Here is a 23,563-nt window from a genome sequence, read left to right as displayed (position 1 = left end):
ACCCTTGTTTAATTTTGTGGCCATTTATGAACCCAGAATTTGCAAGGAGAAGAATAGGTGGCTCCGTGGGTGCCCCGTATCTGCGTTAGATTTCTCTCTGCTTTAACCCTGGATAAATGACTACTGATTGTGTAAATATGCTACATTCTTTGGCTTTCCCCCCTCCCATTCTCATGTTTACCATTACGTCGGTTCACAAGAGGACAGACCAAGCAGAATGGGGGCTGCCCTATGGAATGGAAACCAGAAGGTGTGTGATGTCATGCCAAGTGGCCTGGAAAGGACACACTCTGAGAAAACAATGTCCTTCCATCCAGCAAGGTTCCACAACTGCGAAAAGGAGGACGCATTCTCATGCTCTCCAGAAGACAATCCCATTCATATATCCTATTGTTTCTTCAGCGCTTGCTTCCTTCTGTTTATTTCAGCTTTAATAAACCAATGAGTCATACTGCTGACTTCTGAGTCCAAGCGACTTCCCCCGGAGGTTCACATTCTAGAATGAGCCCGATCAGAGCTCTGAACAGTAGCTGGAGCAAGAGTTTTGTTTGGGGTTTTGTTCTATAATTTCTTATAGCAAAGGTGTCCAAAGGAAAGGCCTTAAAAGTTGTACAAACTTCTCAGAGTTATTGAACCACATCCCCCTACCTGCTTCAGGACTGAAAAGCAGTGGATCAGGGACTTCTGACATCATTAGTTGATCATTCATTTACACTGCTGGGGTGGGGTGGGGGTGGGGGCTCTCCTATCACAACATCTGTTATTTAAATTGGCCCTTAAACATCCTTTAGCTAGGCTGTCAACAAGCAGGAGGACAAGAAGGTTGTTCTTAAGAAAACATGCCCAGAGTGTCCTGACTCCCCTGTCCCGGATCTGTCAATTCCTGTGAGGCAGCGGAGTTTGAATGAAGGAGAGTTTGGATGAAGGGCTATGCCGACAGAGTGGCGAAGGACCTCCAAGAGACAGCTGCTGGTAGGGTCACACAGAGCTAAGCAGCCCCACGCCATCCAGTTTGCAGAGGGCTTCCAGCTGTCCTAGATGCTTTTCTATCCCATTTGTGGGTGAGGGGGAATTCTTCCAGAGAAAGCAGCATGTGGAAGGGAATGAGAAAATGGACATTTCATAGACACTTGAATACATACACATATCAGGCATATCTCACTTTTTTGGAAAGGTCTTTTTTCTTTCTTCTTCTCAAGGGTCCAAAGGATTTACCCAGACTTACTTTTTCTTTTTCTTTTTTTTTTAACTTGGGCAGGCACCGGGAATCGAACCCGGGGCCTCTGGCATGTCAGGCAAGCATTCTTGCCTGCTGAGCCACTGTGGACCGCCCCCCAGATTTACTTTTGACCCACCAAGGGTAATGCTGCTTTGATATGAGCTGGCCTCCTGGGTGAGATTGAGCTTCACCCTTTGACACAGAGTTAGAAAGGGCAGGACAAAGAAAAATTCTGGCTTGGAACCACATGGATGCCTTTTAACCCAGGGCCTTCCCACTTAAAACCCCTTCCTCTCTCCTATAGCCCTTCCATCCTCACCCCACATTTAACCCCATCCACTCCACCAGGTGAGCAAAGAGAGAGTATGAAATGAACTGTTCTATTACATTATCGGGTAAGCTGTGTACCAGACTTACCTCTGTCACTCACTTTGGGAAAATCTTTTAGTTTCTCTCTGTTGCCCTCAATCATTTCCATTTGTGAAGCAGAAAAAAATCTGTTGGGGAACTTCAAAGAGTTACTAAGAAACTGAAGGTGTGACATTTAAACTGGCCCTAAAGGATCAGTAAATGTTAACCCTGGGAAAGGGGTAGGAATGGGGGGTAGGGGTAGGCACAAAGAGAAGGTATTCTGGAAGAGGGCGTGGCATGAGACAAGGCTCTAAACAGAAGGGAGTTCCAAGTGTTCCAGGAAGTGAAAGGCCAAAATGGTTGGAACTTGGATTGGGGAAGGGAGAGCACAGGGAGGTGTGGGAGTGGGGCTGGGCAAGAGAGAAGCAGACAAAAGATGCAAAAAAAAAGAAAGAAAAGATCAGAAAGTGCTAATTAGGATATTTTAAGGATTTTGGTGTTGACTTAATCACAATCTTTGAAGTGTGTTTAGCAGGGAATTGGCTAAATGCAACATAGTACAGCCTCATCCTTACTTCAATGACATCAGAAGAGGTTGACAGAGGCACAGAAACTTGGACTTCCTGGGCCTAATAAACTTTTTTAAATTGGGTAGATAACCATATTGCCAATTAGGTAGTTTGTCCCAAAACAGCGTAAAAAAAAAAAACAGCAATGATATCTAACCATCATAAACTCATCATCATCATCATCATCATATCTTCTCATTTAAAAAAAGAAAAGAGGACATTTTAACATTAACAACAAAGGCAAACAAAAAAAAGGCAATTTTAGAATAATGGGAATCAATTAAATTTAATAAATTTGGCTTTCTAAATAAAAATGTCCATTGTCTACTTTGTGATTACCACTTGAAAGGAGGTAAAGCAGGTGAACAGCTGTGAATTTCCATTTCACAGATGAACAAGCTAAGAATTTGAGAGATTAAATGGCTTGTTCAGGCTTACCAATAATTGAGCAAAATTTGAACTTGGATCTACTGACTTTAAGGAAAAAAGAAACGTGTCACAACGAGAGATGAACAGGCATACATGTGAAATTAAAAAGGAGCAAGCAGCAGATTTAGGCTAGAATAGAGTATGGAGAGGAGAGGCAGAGAACGAAAGTGTATTTTGAATCCTTACTTCCTTATTGCTTATTAGAATAGAAGGTTCTTACTTTTTTTGACTGGCAAAGTAATATTTGTCAGCATAATTAACCGATTCCAAGAACATCTTCACTGAACTTTAATAGTAGCATAATCACTCAAAATAGATGGACCCATTTGCTATTTACAAGTAATATGAGGAAGTCCAAAATAAGAGAATATTTTTTCTTGAGATTTGATTATAGTCTGACACTGAATAGAGCACTGCTAATGTTGATTACATGTTGAAATAACAATATTTGGGATACATTGGATTTTTTTTTGCATGGGCAGGCATCGAATAGTGGATTTTCAAAAGTATATTATTGGCATTAATTTCACCAGTTTCTCTTTACTTTTTAGATGTGACTACCAAAATATTTAAAATTGCACGTACGGCTCCCATGGTATTTCTATTGAATAGCTTTGCTCTACATTCAGGATGTTTCTTCCCTAGAATTAGGGTCTTTTAGGGTACATGTATGCAAACAAATAAAAACATGCATGGCAGAGTAACTATACATCTTTCAATAGATATATAGGAATATACATTCATGCATGTATATGAATAGAAACAGAATATGTATATATAACATGTATATTTATGAATATATGCATAGAGAGAATATATATATAAGGTAGAAAATATATATGTATACACACATGTCTGTATCTATCTGTCTCTCTCTCTATCTATCTATCCATCCACCTATCTATCCATGGTAGAAAAGTCATTTAGCTATTGGTCACACCAGTAGTAACTTCAGAGACTTTGAAGCCATGTGAGACAGCCAGACTTCCCTGACATGTTTTGTCAAGGAACTTGAAATGAAATGATTATTTCTTAATTGTGTACAAAATCTCTCTTATCAGCACTTGTCGAACTACCACAGAGGAAAGAAAGTAACAAAATCACAATGTCAAAAAGTGAAATGAAAGAATTATAAGATCATCAATGTTTTAATGATTATGGCTGGAACTGGGGATATTGGAGAAGGTGACAAATGAGTTCTGTGTCTTTTGATGTGGGAGAGTTGATTGATACTGTATTTGAATTAATTTCCTATGTTTCAGATACTGGCTAGAAATTAATACATTTCTTTTGTGACCTTTATACTTGATACATAACAAATTACTTTCTCAATTAAAAAACAAAGTTGACATACGCATTAGTTCCCATATCTGATTTATCATGCTGCTGGCTACAAGTAATCATCCATTTAATTATTTATTCATTCAAGAAACTCCTTATACAAGTTTATTCATTTTTGCCCAGTATTCCTATTCAGAAATGGTATGGAGTGTAACTTAAGCCTTCAGCATCAAATTCTTCTGAAAGACCCCACCTAAGCAAGGAATAAACTCTTCAATCCTCCCTGTTTTTTTTTTTTTTTTTTTTTTAAAGGAAAGACAGAGAGAAGGAAGGAAGGATAGAAGGAAGGAAGGAAGGAAGAAAGGGAAACATCTTTAAACATTTTCTTGTTTTATTGTATTTTGTTTTTCCGTTTTTTGTTACATGGGCTGGGGCCGGGAATCGAACCGAGGTCCTCCGGCATAGCAGGCAAGCACTTTGCCCGCTGAGCCACCGCGGCCCGCCCTCCTCCCTGTTTTTGATGTGCAGACAGAGTCTGGTGAGAAGGTATAAAGATTAAAAAACCAGATGTTTTGATGCAAGTTTGGAATTCTAAGGAATTTAGTTTCTAAGGAAATGAACATTTTTATCTCCTTGCTAAACTCTTTACCCTAAGGTACTATGTCTGTGGAATACACAGTGAGAAGCATTTCTACTTGAGCTTGTCAGACATAGAGCCTCCACCAGTGTCTCCTGGTCTCCATCCTTGACCTTCTGAGCAGCACCAGTAATTGATTCTTCACCTCTGCAGAGTCAAGACAGTTTATGACAGGGTCCAAGTGGCTTCTGATTTATGTTTTACAGCGTCAGAAAAGTTGTGAGCTGAAGTTGCAGTGAGTCAAATGTCACAGTGAAATGGAAGAATAAATGTCATCCACCCACACCATGCCACTTAAACTGACTTCCTTGAGGCCCTCTCTGTTACTGTATCCAATGGACTCTTTCCATTCTCCGTCTTACTTGACTTTTCTCCTGCATCTGACACTAATAACCTCTCCCTTCCTTCAAACTTGTTCTCACAGCTTTAGATGCTTCTTCTGGATCTCTTTTGTGTGCTTTTCCTCCTCCTCTCATTCTTACAGGTTGGTGTTCCCAGGTTGTATGTCTGATCTTCTTCTCTTCTCACTGTACGTACTTTCCAGGCAAGTTCCATGAGGTGCAGATGCTTCCTAACTCTTTCTTTCCAGCTTAAATTGCTGTCTTGAATTTCAGTTGAATATATAACTGCCAACTGGATATCTCTACTTTCATATACTCTTGGGGCTCCAAACAGAACAGGTCAAACTGAAGTCACCTTCCTTCTATTGCTCTGTCTTCTTCCTCTCCTTACATTCCCTTCCTTGGTGAAGGTACTACCCTAACAGAGTTATTTTTAAGATCAATTACAAATATCTGTTTACTCTTACACTCCTCCGTCCATGAGCCCATTGAGGCGACCTCTACACATTCAGTACAACCACAGCAGAATGCACATCTAGTGGTCAATAAAAGTCTCCTGAAGGAAGAAATGGTGGTCAGCCTCTGTGGATCTGCAGCTACTTGACATGGAGTGGCAGAGAGATTTGAGAACAATAACCAATTTCCCTAAACACTGGTGAAAGAAATCAAAGAGGACCTAAACAAATGGAGAGAGCCCATGGTCATGGATTAGAAGGATCAAATTGGAAGGATGTTGATTGCTTTCAAATTAATCTAGAGATACATAGCAATCCCAGTCAAAATCTCAGTACACTTTTTTATTTCTACCAACAAGCTGATTCTAAAATGTACATGAAAAAGTTAAAGGATCTAGAATAATCAAAACAATTTTGAATAGGAAGAACAAGTTGGTGGACCTGATCAACTGGGTGGTATTGGCAAAAGGACAGACAATGTAGGTCAGTGGAACAGAACAGATTGTCTAGAAACAAACATACACAGAGTCAATCGATTTGGGTTTTTAAATGGAGCAAAGGCAATTCAATGGAAAAGGATAGTCATTTAAAAAAAAACCAAGTTCCCTCTTTTGCATTCATGGGGAACTTGAGAAGGGCTCTGTTCTATTCTGCAAAATCCCAATGGCTGCCTGTACATTGAGAACTAGTGACAAACATTTGATATCTCTTCATTCTCTCTCTCTGGCCTTCCCTCTAATTAAATGCTAGGCATTCTAAATCTTTTGCATATGTTACATTGTCATATATACACTATCATATTTAATCTATAAAATGTAATAGACCACAATGTAGAATGCTGAGGTAGTTCACTTGGCCACACAGCTAGCAAACTGCAGAGCTAAATTGAAACTCAGGTCTGCCTTACCCTAAAACAAGCCTTTCTAACTGCTACCATTTGTAGGAGCTTTTAGATTAAAATGCTTGTAAAAATCCAGTTTGAAACTAATTGCTCCACGGATGACATCTTCTTTATTTATTTTATCTCCACCCCCACCCCCAACCCCCTGCTTTTACCTGTAAATGGATTGTGGAGTCAGAATCAATCACCACCATGGTGGGTTTGACTCAATTCAGTCAATAAACTCTATGAGAAACAGGACCAGGTACTTTCTTTTTTTTTTCCCTCTGAACCAAACTTGATTAATGAATATTGACTCTTAATAAGACTTTAACTCTATGAATTAATAGCTAAAATTATCCTCCCTCCATGCCGTCAGCTCTCACCTCTGCCATCCTTTCTGTCTTAATTTTGTATTGTTTTTCTCTTGATGGAAATTTGCTTTGGAAGGAATAAAAGTTGATCAACAGATATGAGTTTGAGGTCCCACTGCTTTGTTCCTTTGGGAGGTGCTGTAGGAGTGTATTGGGTGGGCTTGGGAGTGGGAAGGCATGGGGAAAGAGGGAGATTCTTGTACACAGAGGCAGGCAGGGCCAGTGAATTTGCTGTGACTGGAGCGCCTTTGTCTTGTACTCTTGCGAAGATAAATACCTGTGATTTCTCTGGATGAATTACAGGGCTGCTGAGCCATCCAGTCTCCTCTTTTAGTCCAGATTCCGAGGGGCAGTGACCCCCTTCCCCCTTTTGTGTCCCTTTAGGCCTTTGGTTAGAGGTAAATAACTTGCTCAGCTAATGCACCCTCCGGTGGGACAAAAAAGGACAAAGTCTAAAGACACTATTAAGGACTGAGTTGTTTGCTATAGGTAAAAGGAGAATGAAAACCTGCCCCTTCATTCTTGCAAATTTGTTTTGGTTTCTTTTGAATTTTGAGTACCTGGAATCTCTAGCTATAAACATATCTTGTTATGTAAATGCATCCTCAGCTCCCAAGGCCACAGGCCCCTACCCTCTAAAATTCCTAAATGGGAGAGAGCAGGTAAACAGTAGTTAGAAAATGCCTAAAGGAATGGACCTGCATTACTCTCATTCAGGGGACTAAATCATGGGGTGCGATATCATTTCTGAGTGAAAAGCAATGCTTTTTCATTCATCAGAGTTTGAGAACGTCTACTTTGGATGTTTTGGTTGCATAGTTGAATCAAACCTTACTGAGTGTCTGCTTTCTTTAGGAAGGCAGCATGCTAGCTGCATAGAGGGAAACAATGAAGATGTCTACTCTCCCAGAGTTTTCAGACTCGGAGAAGCCGCACCGCCTACCTCAACAGACTCTAAACCACTCAAAGGCAGGGTCTCTGTTCATGCATCTTTGCATTCCCAGCACCTCCACTGCTGTACATCTGTTATGCACCTCAATATCTGGGGATTGAATAAATAAATGACACACCTGTGTAGAAGAATGATAATCCATCCTTAGGGTCAAGGGAGGGATGGCTTCCAGAGAGAGAAGTGTGCATTCCCTGTGGGGAGGTCACAGGAGGCCTCAGAGTAGTTGACCTGATTCTTGCAAGAGGAAAAGATTAAAAGCGGTAATGAGGGCATGTTCCTGGAGCTGGGGAATGATGGAAAAACTGAGACTCAACCACTATGAGCTTGATAGAGTTTTTGCTGGAGAGTAGTATGATAGAAAAATTGGAAAGCACCCTAAATAGTCCCATTTGACTAAGGAATAATATTATTTGACTCAGGAGCTAGTGAAGGGTAAGAGTGCGATGAAATTAGCTAATATTGCCATGCTTATTTACCATATGGAGCTTGTGTGACTTTAGGTCTAGTTAAACCCTTAACTATAGTCTGAAGGGTGCAGAGTAGCTACATGATTTAATGGAGGTCATTGTCATTTCTAAAGAGGATAGAAGCCCAGCTCCCCTGGGGGTGTGACTGGCACTGTCTCTGTCTTACAGGATTGTGGGTTCATTTCCCTTGGAGCCTAATTCCTTCTGCTTGACTTCTGGATGTTTTCGTTGTTGATTGTTTGACTCAGTTAAAGAGTTCATTTGGTTAGTTTTTGCAATAGGATGTGGGTATTTTCCACATCTTTAACTTGTAAAACCATCTTGGAGCAACAGTCACCTCCCATGTAAAATTTGTGAATTTGCAGTAAGACCCATCTCTCTCTTTTGCCGAATGTAACCCAAGGGTTGATGGAAGGAGCTCTCAGACTTCCAAAATAATCTCGCCATTCCCTCTCCATCTACCCCAAGAGGAGGCTATTTTAAGAAAGCAATAAAATGGACAAATACCATGACAAGGTAAAAATCAGAAGCAGGGGAACTTCCAAATGAATCACTGCTACCAGGGAGTATATGATAACTTGGGGATCCAGTATACCTCACATACACAAGGGAGAAAAAAAACCCCACATTTCTGATGGAGTAATACGTAAATATATTACAAATCAATAACAAGCCATTGATGTACATAATAAGAGCAAAGAGATAAAATATGTGCGTAAGGGAAAAACATTCCCAAACATGATTTGGCTTGAGTGGATACATTTTGTCAGTACAACTGGAGACCAAAAGTTCTGACTCAGAGTGGAAAATGAATGATTTTTGTGTGAGTGAGAGGATAAGTTACAGCCACAGAGCTGATGGTGCCCTGAGCTGCAGAGAGGACAGGAAGTAGGTTGTGCTGTTTGCTGTGCACAGCCTTCTGTGCAGCAACACAAAGGGATTTGCATTAAGCTTTTCTTTTCCATTTTGCTGGCTGCTTTCAATGGTGTTAGATGAACCAGTCATGCCAACCTTTAAAAATTAGGGAGAGAAAAGATTTGAAGAGAGAACGAGGGCATTTTAAAGCTCCACTGAAGCTCACTGGATTAGAAGAACTTCGATGGCTATAGTGTTTTGTATTTAGCTTATGTGACACCTTCCCACGAGCTCAAAAAATTTGTAGACACTATCTCATTAATTCCTATAACATCCTAGTAAGGAAGGTGGTGCCAAACGTAATTCAGCACTTTATGGATTTGGAAAAGGAATGAAATATCTTTTATAAAATAGTTACGAAATTGGGCCATTTCAAGGAAGTCACCAGAGGTTTTTGAATCCATTTCTAGAGGCTTCGTGCTAAACTCTCATCTCCCTCTCCTGTCTCTGAGCTGTCTGAAACACCAGGAAGAAAAAGAATAGATGCATTTTCGACAGATTATGATCTTCTTAGGTTTTTATCTTTGGGTTTACTTTAGACTTAAATGGAAAATCTCGAACTTTGCAAAAATTGGTTCGTTGTAAAATCCCAATGTTCATTGAGGACAATCTTTTTGTGCATTTCTGCATCAAGGTTTCACATTTCCACTAAAGATCTTTCTTCCAAATACCTCCCTTCTTATATCCTTGACTAGACTGTAAGCCACAGGGAGTGCTTAACTCTCACATCTCCTCGTACCCAGCCCAGTGTCTGACAGAATGTGGGCAGTGAACGCTCAGTGAAACCTTTGGTGAATACATGAGGGCTCCTTTTGAGGCCTGAGGATGTAGGTCCAGAACAGGACATTACCTTCTTCACTGGGTTTCAGCTTGGGCAGCTTTTGGGAGGCCTGTACTTAGAGATGGAGGTTTAGGCCTCTTTCAAGGTGGGTGTGATCTCTGACTTGAATCAAAATTCCCCTGGCCCCGTGAAATTGATCCTTGAATAGACATGAAATTTCTCTAGAAATCACACACACACACAAACGCACCACCACCACAACAAATGCACCTTAAGTTGTCTAACTCAGTCCTCCAGCTTGCTTTCTCCAGGTATGGCCAGCTGATAGTCTGAGGGAAACTTCCACTCTGGAGTTAGCTTTTCTTGGTGTTCCTAAAGGCTTAGAGCAATTTTCTGTCTTCTCTAAAGCACCTCCCAGTCAGCGATGGGAAATAAAATGATTTTTTTTTTTTACCACAAAATCAGCAGGCTGAAAATCCCTTCTAGATACTTTTGTTCAGATGACACATGATCCTTGGCCAGGTTAGACCTTCAGGAGCCTCCAGCAGTTGGCCCTTCTTTCAGCTGTCCAGGGGGCACCTGCACTCCATCAAAGGGCCATAAAGGGGAGGGAGGAGGAGGTGGGGGGTGAATCACTGGTTCTCTGAGATTCCTTAAGCCAGTAGCCTTGGGTGGTAGCCGCTTCCTTGTCTGCCCCTGTCCTTTAAAGGACATACGAACTCAATTTGTTTTCTAGCCAGGGATCCTGAACTTTTGGTAAGCGATAGAATTAATTGAAATAAGGTGAAAAAACGTGACAGGGAAGGTACTTCCGAATTTTAAATTTCTGAATGCTCCTGGCTTCCTGAAGGAACTTCCAAAACTTGCAAGAAACTCCAGCGATATTAAAATACTGGAGAAACCTCATTCCTTGTTTTTCCACTGGGCATGGGAGATTCAAATTCCTTACCAGTGTGTGGAAAAGTTGGTTGGCTTCAGCTTGTCCCTCCAGGAAATGTAATTAAATTGTACCAGGTAGTTTTTTTTTTTTTTTTTTTTTCCATTTTCTCGGCCATTGCGTTTGTGGGTTTGTAGTTGAAGTACTGGCCCTGTAGGGAATTTGGGTCCTACAGAAAACTTTTGCTTCACTTGAAGTTTAAAAAATTTCTCTTATGGCATTCTTTTGTGCAGGAGCCTCCCTCCTTTCTAGTGTATTTTGTGAAATTTTAGTTTCACTTTGGAATCTCACTTTGGGGCTGCACTGATTTCCTTTGCTCCTTCGGGTTTGTACTTGTTTTGTAGGGGGCTGTCACTCTGATCACCTTGGCAATGTGAGATATTTGCACAAAATAAAACAACCCTCTTACCTTGCCTTGCACCTTGTTGGACAAAAGATTAATTTGGTACATAACATGTCAAAAATAAAAAGTGATTTTTTTCCCCATCCTGCTGATCGGGAGCGAATTGTCTTTTACAAGCTTTCACTTCCTCTAAATCACAGTAATGACTTGTCTACTCAGTTTGTTTTAATCTAAGTCAAATGATACCCCCTTTCCCCAAACCTCCTTCCTCCCACACCATCCACCTTTATCTCTCCTCCCCGTCCTCTTCCTTCTTTTTTTCCCTTTCCCTCTTCTCTCTCTCAAAGCAATTGTTCCCATAAAGCTCAGCAGACAGTGGCAGGGCCAGGGATTATTGTCATCATCTCATTAATGGGGACAGTTATATAATAAGAGTAGTCACAAGCATAAGTTCTGAAGTTTGATAGCTTAGATAGAATTCTGGCTCTGGAACTTGCCAGCCATGTGACTTTAGGCATTTACTTTCTCTGACACTCTGTTTTCTCCTCTGTAAAATAGGGATATAATGGAGCCCACCCACATCCTGGGGTCATTGGAAAGATGCAGGGAGATACCATATGAAATGCCTGGTTCAGGGTGAAAATTCAAACATGGTCAGTAGTCATCTTGTTGTTATTAGAATTATTATTATTAATCTGAACACCATTAATCCCATGAGATACTCTGTGAATGGATGCCCATGACCAACTCAATCTTAAGGATTCTTAATGATATTTACTTAGTAAAGGCTCTGAGATGAATAGTTAAGAAACCTATTTATTTTATTTGACCCAGTATGTTTCAACATTATTTGACTATGGATACCTCTTTTCTCTTCACTAGAGTTCCTTGGCACATGCTTGGGGAATGCTGAACCAGTGTGATATTTAACCTCTCTCTTTCATAATAGCAAATGTTTTTACCAATCCCCTGTGGCACGGATAACATAAGTGTGTAAGAAATAAATTCCACAATTTAAATAGAAGCATATGTCAATCTGAGAAACACAAGGAACAGGCACTGAAGACCACCTGGTCATAAGGTGTGTTGCTTGGTCCAAAATGCTTCCTCCTTGGAAAATTAATCAGCTTATTTCAGACTGTATAATCCTAAAGTGAATACCCAATTCTTACCCAATTGTCACTCATTGGTATGACCTATTAGCAAGTCTCACGCTCCAGAGGTTGAAAAAAATGTAAAACATACAAAGTGCCTTTCTTTGAATGAGTTCAGAATGCAGAAGTATTTAGATAACCAATGTAGCTAAAAAATGCATGTACCTCTTTATTAATAACTGTGCACGGATCAGGTGAAAATGCTCCCGAGCATTATGGGTATCCAGATGACAGAACTACTGTCCCCAGTGAGTCAAGCATTCTGGTGACAAACACGGTGGATAACCACAGAAATACAGTGATACTACCCTGCTGTTTATTAGCATTTAGTCTCCATTTTGCTGTGGACGATCAACCCTTATAAGGCAGACAATTGATTGTGGAAACAATGACCGTGCATCTTGTATTCCCACAGTTAGGAGACTGCTAATTTCTTGTTCTGGAAAGGTTTGGGACAGAGGCTGGGAGGGGAAAAGAGAGCAGCAGCAGTGCCCAACCGGGATGATTAGATTTGGGTGAGGGTGAAGCTGAGGAGTGAGAATGAGTGTCAAGGTGTTCTGCAAAAGGACCTCAGCTGCATAGCCAACATGCAGCTTCATGAGCTTCCTGAAGGTGATTTCTAAGCTCAACCATAAGTCACCGCAGAGGAAGGAGTATGGCCTAGTGTTTATTTTTTAATTTAACAGTCTTTTTAAAAAAGAAGTTTACAGAAAAATTATGGAGGAAATACAGAGTTCCCCTAGTCTCCCTTATTGCTGATATTTTGCAATAGTGTGGTACATTTGTTACATCTGATGAACCAATATTATTAGAAGTATGTTGTGGACTAAAGTTTACATTAAGGTTCATTCTTTGTGTTGTCATGGTTCTATGTCTGTTTGTTTGGGGCTGTTGTTAATTTTTATTGTGGTAAGAGACACACAACATAAAATTTCCCATTTTAACCACATGGGAATATACATTTGCAATGTTGTGCTACCACTGCCACATAGTCTAGTTTGGGTGATCTAGAGCTTCAGGGATACTTCTGATTTCAAAGACTGGGCTCCATCATCTCTCTCTCTTGAATATCCAGCTCTTAGATTAAGGATGTGATCACTCTCAGTCCCCGGGGAAAGAGTCAGGAAGTCCAGCCTGTCACCCACAAACTGCATTGCATCTGTGGTTATTTTTCCCCAAGCGTCCTGCTGCTCCTCTGTAAAATTGTTGCTTGAAATAGATAATTTCCAAGTTCTCTTCTAGAACAAAGTTTTTGGTGCTGTATGACTTGGTGCAAAGCATTATTTATTCAATCTTCAGTTTATCCATTTATGCAGAGGCATTATTAATATTTGCTAAGTACTGGCTATTTTCTCTGAGGTGATGTGTAATTTAAGGGATGGCTTGGATTAATTTGGAGCTCAAAGCACCACCTTTCTGGATGATAGCTGCAATTGTAGATTTTAAGAATTTATGCTAGAGGTTGCTATAGTAGATACTCTTTGTTTAGTCAATAACATAGTTAGCAGTAAAAATGTCAAAAATGTAACATTTCACCACCAGTTATTCCTCTAAGCTGCCCTAAAGGCAGACACAGCCAACTGCTATCAGCTGCTATCAGCTAGATCTGTGCTCTAGACCCCATCCTTGTGTTAGAACAGGGCATGTGTTTGCATCTGACTGTGGAAACAAGTAGGGAGGATGAAATCTTTTGTCACACTGTGACCAGAGTTTGGGAAATAATATAAGGAACTTTTCTTTACTGCCTTCTTTCTCTGTGTGATTTTTTTTTTATTGGTTCTATAGTGCCACAGATAAATGTTGGGCAAAGACTCAGGTCAATGAAGACTGTGTGTTCCTTCTAGGGAGCCAGAGTTTACAAACAGAATTCTGAGGATAAAACAGGCATTCCATGGCTTTTATGGGTGGGTGCTGGTGAATTCCAGCTGAAGAGCACCTTAGGCTGTGAGAGTTGAGTGCCTGTAGGGGTTTGCCTCATAAGCAGGAAAGATTTCTTATCTCTGGTCTAATAGCAAATATTCTACAGCCCAGGGTCTAAAACCTGGGTGCACCTGGTCCCCTGAAGAGATGGTCTTTGGTGATAAAAATTACAGCTGAACAAGAGGTAATGGACCTTTACTTGAAGGACTGTGGAGGTCAGCCCCCAAATTTTATTTAAACTATGCTTTTCAACATCATGAGAAAATTATTCCAATTAGAAAAACTTAATACATGGATTTTCATAATATCCCTCAGAAAAGTTTGGGTACAGATTATATTAAATTAATTGTTGAATGAATGAATGCATAAATGAATGATTATCTATGGATTGAGTCCTGCAAATGGTGTTCCAGGACCAAAGATCATGAAGGTTTTTATTTTGTCCTGTTATACTCTCTTCTCTGTAATACCTGATCCATTTCTGATTATGGGCTCTTCAATTTCTGTCCAGCCCAGTGCAGTCCGGGATCTCTTACCCACTTCCCCCAATTTTCAAAATAATGTATGTAAGTGACAAGAACAGAATGGAAAAAACAGATTATATTTTCCGAGCTTTCTGTCATGGCTTTCACGAGTTCCTGTCCTGATTTCTTTCATCCCTGGCCATGTGAATTTTGTCATGATTGGACTTAAAATATTTCTTCTGTTCTTTAAGAGTCTATTGCTATGATTCCAATTCTTCTCCAAGATAAAGCTGTTCAATTAATCATCAGTGGATGAATGAAATCTGATTCCATTACTGTCTTGAAATCCTCATTTGTTTAGGAATTCACTCATGGGGTTTCTGCATCAAGGAGGACACCAAGAAAGAGAGAAAAAAGTCTCCTAAACAGGATGGTGTGTTTCAAATACATAGACGTATTGGAAGACACTCGCATGGAAACTGCAGACTAAAGCTTTTGGAGGGCAAGATTAGGTATACCTAGCAGGGTCTCAGTTAATGGCTTTTGTATCGGTGAAGGAATGATAATATTTTAGTTAACTCCTTTCTTTGGGTTTATAACAGCCCATCTAGAGTCTTTAATATTTAACAGTTTCAAGATTGTATTGTTTTACTCCTGCTTAATAAACATTTTTTGAGCATGTACTGCATGCTTCATACTGTGGATAGTGCTAAGTGCATACTGGAGAGCAAAATAGGTAGGTTCCCTGCTTGTATTGTTGCTGTTGAGTGGGTGAAATTGACAATAGACTATCTGAATTAAAAACTGTGGAAAGTCCTATGAGAGAAAAGAATAAGGGGCAATGAGAGAAAATAATAGGGTGGAGAAGGGGCAGGGACATATTTTCCGTTAGCTGTTCAGGAGGAGCTTCTGGAGAAAGTGACATCAGGAAAAGCTTGTAGGAAGGCTGGAGATAGGAAAGCATTTGGGGCATTTGGGAAACTGAATGAGAACCAGTATGGACTGATCTTAATAAAACAGTGTGTGTGTATGCAGGGACCATGGCTTAGGTGGGATGCAAAATCACCCCGAATAGTTAAACAGATTATAATCTGGCTTTGTAAACCAGATTAGTGAATGTGAATTTTGTTCTAAATGCAATGGGAAGTCAGTGGAAGATTTTGCATTTGTGACTGACACTATCAAATTCATATAAAAGTAACTATATAATTATTTCTTGGCTATGATTGAGTAGACTATGGTAGAAAACCAACTCCCAGGTCCTGGTTTGAGCAACTGCGGCATCCTATTTGAGTGGTGGTAAAATAGAGTGACAAGCCAGTAAGAGGCAATGTCTGAAGAACCGAGTTGAAGTCAGGCACTACTATTGATTATTTATAGATGTGCAGACAAATTAACTACACCTACAAATTACCCACGTACCTGGAACTCAGTTTTATAATAATGAGAATAATCATGGATTGCATGAAGACTAAATTGGATCAATATATGAGTTATGAATGTAATTGTGTCCCCCACGAAGATTTATTAAAGTCAGCCTCTGGTCCTGTGGACTTGAATTTATTCCTTAACAAGATCTTTGAAGATCCTTTCTAGATGAGGTCAAATTGAAACAAGGAGGGTATTAATTCCATATAACTGGAGTGCTTATAATAAGCAAAGAAAATTTGGACACATTTGTAGGAGTGAGGAGGACACAGAAGGAGACAGGTGGCATTGTGATGGAGGCAGAGATAAAATTATGGGCTGCTGGCCAGACACCACCAGAATGCTACAGGCTTCAGAGAAAGTATGGCCAACTGACAACTTTGATTCAGACTTCTAGGTTCCCAAACTGTGAGTCAATAAATTCCTGTTGTCTAAGTTGCTATTTGTTATAGCAGCCCTGGCAAACTAAGATAGTATGTAAGTGCTTGCTGAAATAGATGTTTCTTCTTTAGATGAACTTTTCCCTCTCATCTACCTGTGAAATTCCTATCCTTTGTGAATTAATTCATCGCATTTTCTGGGATAGCTGCTCTAAACACTGAATATTTAGGGACGTTACCCAGCCCCTTCCAGCACTGAGAACAATTAAAGGATTTTTAAAAATCACTTTGTTTTATAACCTAAACTGCATTTACTATGTAGAGAGCTTTGTTTAGAAATTGTTGCAATATGTATTGCTAATTTATTTCTATAAATTAATGTTTATCTCCAAAAGCACTTTAATTTTAGGTTAATTTTGTTCATGTACACATTCTTTTGAGAGAAAATTGTTGTGCCGTTCCTATATGAAATTTTTTTAAAGGTCTACAATACAATTTTTTTTTTTGACATGGGCAGGCACCGGGAATCAAATACAATACAATTTTTTTGAACAATGTTTTGTTATTCTTCCCCCCAATTTTTTTTTTTTTTTAAAGTATAGACTAACTTAAGAAATAGGATCCTGGGTAGCAGCAAAGAAGGGACCCAGAAATTCACTAGCTTTTAATTATAGCTCTTTCTAGGTTCTACTCTTATCTTAAACAACTCTCAGTGCCAACCTTTAGTCCCATATTTTCTACAAAGCCTGCCATGGCTGATAATTCTCCAGCCTCTGTTGAGTTGTATCTGGGGATGCGGCTGTCTAATAAGGGCCTACATTTCCTGGCCACCCTTGAAACTAGGTTTGGGGCATGAGACCTGCTCTGGCCAGTGAAACACAAATAGAAGTGTGCCGGCCATCTTGAGCCTAGGCCTTAACACATGGCGTGTGTGCTGTCCTGGATGCTGGAACACTGATGAGCTGATGGCCAGCTCTGACCATCCAGATGAAAACAATATCTTACAGGATTGCAGAGAAATGACATGGAAAGAACTGGTGTCCGTGAATGGCCGCATACAGTAGGACAGTTCTTCTGCCTGCGCTGGACCATTACTCAAGCAAAACATAGACTCTATGATATTTAAGCCACTGCATTATTGATTTTTTCCCCCAGAGTAGCTGACTTTTTATATTATATCTCTTTAAAAATTGGTGTAAGAGGTGGAATGTTGTAATAAAAATCTAAAATCTGTGTCAATGAGTCTGGGGATGGAAGAGCAGATATTGCAGTCTGGAAGCTTTGTATGGCAGATTAGCCTTTCACTCAAATGCACCTTCTGCTCTACATTTCCATCATGGATGCCTCTTCTCAACTCCTGTAGTACTTTTCATTTGAATCTTGTATAGTTCTTCATGTGATTCGTCAGCATGGCCAAGGAGTGCATAGTATCCCTTAGTAATAATCCATTATATGTGCATATTTTTGGAAGATAGTAGAATGTCTTTACAGTCCCTATTGCATTTACTTTTCACAAAAATAATGAGGGACTGGGATTCAGTCTTCATTTTAAAATGTATTGAATGCCCATGATGTGCCATGCACCGGGGTAGGCTTGGAGACAATTTATCAGACTGAGGCTTTTGTCTTGGGAGTGATTTTACTAAAGGCCAAATTAGAAGGTCAGGTAGGTTCCAGGTGAAGCTACTAACATGGCTTCTAGGCAACTACTACTTAGGATACAGGACATTAAAAGATGTGCCTGAAGGTGCATAACTGGTTAATGCTCTATCTGTTGGACCCGTGCTATTCAACTTAGCAAAATATTTAAAATTTCAAAAAAGTATGTAAAATGCATTTATGAAATAATAGAATTAACAATGCATTTTTTTTTCTTCTTTTACATGGGCAGGCACCAGGAAGGGAACCCGGGTCTCTGACATGCTAGGCAAGAACTCTGCCTGCTGAGCCACCATAGCCTGCCCTAACAATGCATTTTCAATTTACATATTTCCATTCATTTATTGTGGAGGTGAATTAAAGAACAAATTATACTGACTCCATCAAGTGAGGCTATAATTCAAGATAGAGTTTATTAAATTTATACAGCAGAGGAAGAAAATGCTTTCGGTGGTTTAAGTGTTGTGAACCAGTAAAAATTTGACACAGTCTAGAACTCATCCTATCACCAATGGTTGGATTACATTGTTTTTTAGAGTACCTAATTAACACTCTTTATCATGTTATGACTCAAAGGCTAATTGATGATTAGATTTCTTCACAGGTCAGCTTGCCAAGACAAAGAAGCAGGAGCACAGTGGCTGGCAGTGAAGGTGAGGGCAGCATAGAGTGCCTGAGAGAGGAGGAAGATATACCCAGGAGAAAGGTGGTGGGAAGGAGGTGAAAACAGAGAATGTTGGAAGCTGGATGCGGGGAGCAGAGAGGTGGGGGGAGGGTGGGCAATATAATTGATCAAGCTTGTGGGAAAAAAGAAGAAAAAAGAAAGAAAAGTGATAAGATAGTTTAGAAAGACAGAACTAGTAAGCTGGGTCTAAGCTCCTGGTTAACTCTAATTTGAAAGGTACAAGGACATTGAAATACTGAGATTTAAAATGTAGGGCATTTATTACAGGAATATTTATTGAGTTCTTACTATTTGAAAAACCCTGACAATTGAATGATGATGGAAAGAAAGACAGGGTCATAGTCACCTTGGAATTTATAGTCTAGGAGATAAATGCATAGAAATATGCCCAAGCTCTTTCATTGTTCTCTTCCCTTGTATGAATAGTAGCTCTGAACAAGTATGCTTCCTTCTTCCCAGCTTAAGGATTGGATAGATTCAGCATTAGAGGAATTTTAGCTCATTAGACCCTGGACACCATAAGGTTTTGTTTCTAACCTCTCCAGTTTAACTGCCTGCCGAAGAAGGTATCAGAGTGGCACCTATAATTGGGTTTGAGAAGGAAATGAAGTGGTCGCTTGAGACATCTGTTTACTTCAGTCAGTTCAGTATACAAGAGCCCTTGAACATGAAGGTTTTGGCTTGACTTCTATCTAAAGAGTGGCCCCCAGATCTTGGCACTTTGATTTCAATTGGTTTTAAAGTGTCACTGAAAGAATTCTTTTGTTTTTATATTGAGCTGGTGGGTTTGCACTGTAATTATATTTGCTTTTTTACATCTCTGTTTGACACTGGATTGACCTCTCTTACCTCATACTTGCTAAAAAGAAACATATCTAATGCCATCCACCTCTCTGATAAGAGCAAGAAAAAACAAACAGAAAGAACCTTTAAAAGTGGATGACCTGCTACTAACTGTGGCAGCCACATGACTCGGGAGAAGGCTGGAGATGGTTTATCAGATGTAGGGAGGATACAGCATTTGACTCAGGACTTTAGAACTTTGTTTGGAACAGAGTTCTAGGCTCGGCTCTGACATAATTTGATGTGTGTGATATGCTTAATGAATAGGTCAAGTGAAGTGTAATTTCTTAGCCTCTGATTCATTTTCAAACCATAACTCCCATGCTCTCTGTAACACTGGATGATGACCTGAAATACAGAGTTGGAGTCAAGTCATGAAAAAGAATCTCTATAGATAGCTTCAGTTAGCAACTCCATCTTCCTCTTGCAGTCATCCACTTTCATCTCCAACTCTAACTTCTTTCCCTTCATTTAAAAGAAATTACTTTACACCAAGAAACTGCTTCACTGTTCTGGCAAGCTTCAATTAGACAGTGCTACCTATCATAACTTGCCAAACACCAACCAAAACCATTCCAGCCAATCCTAAAGAACACTTAAGGCAATAGATAAGATCCTATAAAATCTCCATGCACTAGGGTAATTTTCCAGAAATCTACAATCTCTAGATGAGACCCTGGACCAGATAAATCCTGAAACTTAGAGGGGCCACCCTCTCCAGAGCATCAGCTCATCCCATTTCCCTAACCCCATATTATTGACAGCTCCTTCCAACATGAAAAAGTAAGAATGGCCATAGCCCAATACCCTTAAAGAATAGAATAGAAAGATCAAAGGTGATGGTGGAGTTATACAGAGAAGGTAGGGTTTAACAAATGAATGTAATTGCTGGATCATTAAATTGATATTTCTTTTAGTCTCTAGTATCTTACAGCAGCTAGAAGTAAAAACTTAAAATTGTAGAATTGTAATCCATACCAAACTCTGAAATCTGTTCTACAACTAAATGTTGTGCTGTCCTTTGAAATTTATTGCTTTTATGTATATTGGTTATAGTTTCACAAAAAAGTCAAGTGTGGTGATAAAACAAATATTTATTCCTTCTCACCTCTTATATTCTGGAGCAGCTAGAAGGAAAAATCTGAGAGGATGGTATGGTAGCCCATGATCTGGTAGGATCTGTCCTGTAACTACTTGTTGAGGAATGCTTTGAGAACTATTGCTTTTTTCCTTTCTTTGCTTTGTATATATGTTATATTATACAATTAAAAAAGCTAAAAAAAAAAAAGCAGTTTTATACACACCATGTGTTTTAGTTTGCTAATACTGCCAGAATGCAGTATACCAGAAATGGGCTGGCTTTTATAAAGGGGATTTATTAATTACAAGTTTACAGTTCTAAGGCCAAAAAAATGTCCAAACTATAGCATCCAGAGAAAGATGACTTGACTCAAGAGAGGCTGATGGTGTCAGGGACACTTCTGTCATCTGGGAAGGCAAGTGGCTGGTGTCTGCTGGTCCTTTGACTTTTGGTTTCAAACAGCTTCCCTAGGGGCATTTTCTTCTGCATCTCCTAACTCTCTATCTGAATCAGCTCTGAGATTTTTCTAAAATGATTCCCTCTTAAAAGGCTCCAGTAAACAGATTAAGTAATTCAGATTCCCACCTTGAATGAGTGGGAGCACATCTCCGTGGAAACCACCAAATCAAAAGGTCCCACCCACAATTGAGTGGGTCACATCTCCATGGAAACAATCAAAAGTTCCACCCTACAATACTGAATCAGGATTGAAAGAACATGGCTTTGCTGGAGTACGTAACAGTTTCAAACCAGCACACATGCAATCCATCCAAAATGTAAAATCAAAGGCTCTCTAAATAACCATGAATTTGTGCTTTCGTCACCACAATCAATTTTAAAACACTTTCATTGCTCCTCAAAGAAAAACCCTATACTCTTTATACTCCCTTATTATTGACACTTAGCATTGTCATGATATCTTTGTTACAATTGATGGGAGAATATTAGAATGTTACTGTTAATTATATTGTGCATGATTTACATTAGGTGTATTTTCTCCCATGCACCATCCTATTAGTAACACCTTGTAATAGTGACATACATTTGTTCTAGTTCGTGGAAGAACATTTTATATTTGTACTATTAACCACAGTCATTGTCCATAGCAGTGTTCACTGTGCTATATAATCCCATGTTGCATCCTTTAGTTTTCCTTCTAGTGATATACATGACTCTAAATTTCAATCACAATAGCATAAAAATTCATGCTAATAATGCTAACAATAATGTGCTGCCATCACCTCTATCCATTTCAAACATTTGCTACCAGTCTTATTAAAATTCTGCACAAATTAAGCATCAACTCCTCATCCTTTGCCCTCGTTCTATGTTCTGGTAAGCTACATTCTAGATGTTAACTCTGTGAGTTTGCTCATATTTAGTTCAGATTAGAGATATCATACAATATTTACCTTTTGTGTCTGGCTTGTTTCACTCAACTGATGTCTTCAGGGTTCATCCTTGTCTCATGCATCAGGACTTCATTTCTTGTTACATCTGAATAATATTCCATCCTGTGTATAACATATTTTACTTATCCATTCATCAATTGATGAACACTTTGGTTGTTTCCTCCTTTTGACAATTGTGAATATTCATGTGCAAATGTCTGTTCATTTTCCAGGTTTCAGTTTTTCTGGGTATATTCTGAGTAGCAGAATTGCCAAATCATATGGCAATTCTACACTTAGCTTCTGTCTGCCACAGTGGCCGTACCATTTTACATTCCCAGTAGCAATGAAAAATGTTCCTATTTCTCCACATCCTCTCCATGACTTGTAGTTTTCTGCTTAATAGTGGCCATTCTTGTAGATGTGAAATGATATCTCACTGTGGTTTTTATTTGTGTTTCCTTAATGGCTAGTGATATTAAATACCTTTTCATATGCTTTTTAGCCATTTGTAGTTCCTCTTTGGAAAAATGTCTATTCAAGTCTTTTGGCCATTTTTAAATTCTATTATTTGTCTCTTCATTGTTGAGTTGTAGAATTTCTTTATATATTCTGGATAATAAACCCTTATTGGATATGTGGTTTCGAAATATTTTCTTCCATTGCATAGACTGACTCTTCACATTTTTGACAAAGTTCTTTGAAGCACCAAAGTCTTCAACTTTGAGGACGTTCCATTTATCTATTTTTTCTTTCATTGTGTATACTTTGGGTATAATATCTAAGAAAATATCACCTCCCAAAGATCTTGAAGATGCTTCCCTTCATTTTTTTTCCAGGAGTTTTTTAGTCCGGGCTCTTACATTTAGGTTTTTAACCTGTTTTGAGTTAATTTTTATATAACTTTCATTCTTTTGGATATGGCTAACCAATTCTCCCAGCACCATTTGTTGATGAGGCTGTTTTCACCAAGTTGAGTGGACTTGGCAATCTTGTTGAAGGTCAATTGATCATAAATGCACAGCTCTATTTTTGAACTTTCAGTTTGGTTCCATTGATCAAAATGTCTATCTTTATGCTAGTACTATGCTATGTTGACTACTTGTAGCTTGGCAATATGATTTAAAGTCAGGAAATGTGAGTCATCCAACTTTGTTTTTCTTTTTGAAAATACCTTTTGCCTGTTTGGGCTTGTTTACCCTTCCAAATAAATTTGATAATTGGCTTTTCCATTTCTTCAAAGTAACTCCTTGGGAATTTGATTGGGATTGCACTGATTATGTAAATCAATTTGGGTAGAATTGACATCTTAATGATGTTTAGTCTTCCAATCCCTGAAATGGAATGTTCTTCCATTTATTTGAGTCTTCTTTGATTTCTTTCATCAGTGATTTGTAGTTTTCTGAATAGAAGTCCTTTCCTTCCCTTTGTTAAATTTATTCCTAGATATTTGATTCTTTTAGTGCTATTGTAAATGGAATTTTTTTTCTTGTTTTCCTCTTCAGATGGCTTATTACTAGTGCATAGAAACACTACTGATTTTCGCACATTGATCTTGTACTCCACTGCTTTGCTGAACTCATTTATTAGCTTTAGTTGCTTTGCTGCAGATTTTTTTGGACTTTAA

At 39.1% G+C, this 23,563-nt stretch overlaps 1 protein-coding gene across 5 annotated transcripts in view; it reads left to right on the top strand.

Annotated features, from left to right (window-relative positions):
• Positions 1-23,563, top strand: part of LOC143689673 (uncharacterized) — a 208,152-nt gene that overhangs the window by 74,877 nt on the left and 109,712 nt on the right. Inside the window, exon 1 of one of the 5 annotated variants that reach the window (XR_013178882.1) lies at positions 16,128-16,305. The exons of the other annotated variants lie outside the window; for them this stretch is intronic. The gene's annotated coding sequence lies outside the window, so the exon portion shown is untranslated. Of the gene's footprint in view, positions 1-16,127; positions 16,306-23,563 lie in introns of those variants that run through there. 5 annotated transcript variants of the gene reach the window in all.

Source organism: Tamandua tetradactyla, chromosome 7, assembly GCF_023851605.1.
Source record: "Tamandua tetradactyla isolate mTamTet1 chromosome 7, mTamTet1.pri, whole genome shotgun sequence".
In the NCBI taxonomy this organism is placed as follows: Eukaryota; Metazoa; Chordata; class Mammalia; order Pilosa; family Myrmecophagidae; genus Tamandua; species Tamandua tetradactyla.
Note: the sequence above shows the minus strand (reverse complement) of the source record. Positions and strands in the feature narration are given on the sequence as shown.